Raw genomic sequence first — 2,899 nt, forward strand, 5'->3', positions numbered from 1 at the left:
TTCGTAAATACTATATCTGATAGTTAACTGTTCGGCTTTTATATCATGCGTCCTGTATTTGAAGAGAAATAAAATAACGATGGTCCGGATTTTTACTTCGAATAAATTGTACTTACTTCGTTCGCAGGTATCCCGTGTTCCATTGTTTAATGCGAAAGCAATCTTCAAAGCATCCTTTCCCCTTTGCATAATCTTTAATTTCCACTGAATTCCTCGACGAAAGAAGGAAAGAAGCTAAGAATATAAAAAGTTTCCAAGACAATAACCTAAGCCCGGCGAGCCTTTTAAACTTTCGTATTTTATTACAGATTCATTGAATGCGAGATGCTCTCGTTGCTGCTGCTGCTGCTACTGTTGTTGTCGTTGCTGCCGCCGGCTGAAGTAACGTCGCGTCGTTTGTATCGCGCGCAGGACATTTCGCGAGGAGGTTTGCGAATGCTAACAAGAGAGCACAGCCGAGTATCTACCTAGTAGTTTTCATAAAAATGTTTTCCCGGCGTGTTTGCGCGTCCCCGGTTCGCGCTAAGAAACAAGAATACACGAAAACAGAAAGAAACGCGAGCGGGATTTCATTATTAAAGAATTGCTCAGCTCTGACAACGTGTACTCTGGCTGGCACAAAGAGCCTATTCCACTCCGGTGAGACCTAATAAATTTTCAGACGTCACGTATTTATTTGATAAACGAATTAGAGAAGCAAATGTAACTCGAAGCTGTTACAATTGTACATAATAGAATTTTTCACAAAAGTATTTCTCGCAGATTGTCCCCAAATCCAGTTCCACGTTTAACTTTTGTTAAAAACCGAATTGAACAATGAATTAGAAACTTCGTTAATCAGTTTCAACTAAAAAAATACGAGAAGAGGGTCGGTCGACTGTATTCTAGGGAACGGACGGTCGCGAAAAAACTTCCGCGACGATTTGAATTCATCGAACTAATCGGTGAAGTGTCAGAATGAGTCGACGCGACGGAGACCGCGCATACATGTACCCGGGCCGACTGTGTTCGATTCTCGATAACTAGCTCGAACTTGCCAAGGGGTACGTGAGCGAAATTTCACCGATGCGACCGGCGAAACTTTCGCGGAGATTGACGCTTTAGCGTCTACGCGGCACCGCGCAACCACCACGTCTATTTCAGCCGCAGCCTGCGCGGAACATCGTAAACTGCAGCCCTTCCCTCCATGCATTCGGGAATCGCTTCCGCTTGTATTAAACTTCGGCCTTGAAGCTCGAGTATTTATCGCAGATACCAAGTTCCCGATTAAAACGACAGCTGTATCCAAGCGAATTACCGTTTACCGGCATCGATTCCCTATATTGACAATGAAGAGAGACTAACTAATTACAGTGTATAAACAATTTTTAATTTTTTCATAAAAATTATATTAGATCCATCTTATGAATTCAAATTTATCCTGTATACAAGAAAGCAGGACAGAGGGAATTGAGAATCATTTGCGAGATGTAATGCGATGAACTTTGCATAAAGACGGAACGAGTTCAGGAAAAAGCTGAGAGGAAATGAAACGGAAACGTAATATCTACGGCCGAAAACAAAAGGGTGGCGCCTTGCAAGATATCACTTCGACGAAATGCAAAGGCCAAGGGATTTTAAGCAAAGCATTTATCGTATTTCAAATTAGACGAGCGTTCCTTTTGCTTAGATAGAAGTAATCCGAGTGAAAACGAGAAAGATGTTTCGGTTCAACGACGATTGTATCGAGAAGTCGTTGAAGGAAGTCGAAACGCTTGTACAGGTGATCGTATCCGAGAAAAAAAAACAAACATCGTTTGAAAAGGGTGTAACCGCGCGTTACGGCCACCTTAAACGTCCCGTCGACTTGCTTCAGTTTCTCGTAGCTCGGAAAAATCGGCAAGTTTAATGGTGCCAGGAACTCGGTGAAACTGTATTTATTCACCGGCTTTTCGTCCCGCGATAAGGGTATTTCGCCAGAGTGCACCGAGAGCTTGCCTCGCTATACTTCAGCTCTTCCCCAATTCTCTCTCTCTCTCTCTCTCTTTCTTCTAATAAACTCCTTCTTATCTCAAGCGGTTCGGTCCGATAGCTTGGTCTCAGATTCACGAGAAACCGGCAATAAAACCAGATTTTTCTTACCGCCCCCTCAAAAATATCAAAATGTACGCGTTTTCTTCCCGACTCGGCTGTTTTTCGAGATGCCATCATTTAAATCATACTTCCCAATAACACGTAAAATGAAATAACGATCTCTACATTTAGGAAATAATATCAAACTAAGAACTACAGTCGAAACTTTTGTATAATATTTTGCTTGTTTAAGCTGTCCTAAGATTGTTAAACTCTGAGTATGTTGGACTTGATGCTTAATTTTACATAACATTATACAGACTGTAGACATAGGATAGATACTATAACGAATATATATTTGGAAATAACTTTCATTAACGACCGGGTTCGTTCGGAAGTAACTTTTCTCATATGGGTAGCCTAGCTAAGCCGTTCAGGATTCCCAGCAACGACGATCAAAACCGATATTCCTGACTCGCGACACGTTTCATTCCGCGTATAACAAGTATGGACGTTTACTGACAGCCGAGCAGATGTTGCCTGATCTGGCTCATTTAACCGGAAGAAGAGGAACCGGTCGCTACTTGTTGACGTCGCTTTACGGGAATCCTCGAATTATGAATAATGGATGGCTGCGAGCAAAGGCCAAACGTGCGCGGCCAACTTCTTATCCGAGTTCACAACGAGACGCGTCTTATCTCTGATCTAATATCGAAAGCACCCGTCACTTTTCACCTATTCCTTTTTTCTATCGATTATTTTCAGATTTCTGCTTCAACTATTTCAAAAATATCGAAATATTTAACCTGTTCACTTCTACTAACAATTAATTTAAGGATGTATAGGC

Source organism: Ceratina calcarata, unplaced genomic scaffold (genome assembly GCF_001652005.2).
Source record: "Ceratina calcarata isolate Rehan_Ccalc_2016 unplaced genomic scaffold, ASM165200v1 scaffold250.2, whole genome shotgun sequence".
Taxonomy (NCBI): Eukaryota; Metazoa; Arthropoda; class Insecta; order Hymenoptera; family Apidae; genus Ceratina; species Ceratina calcarata.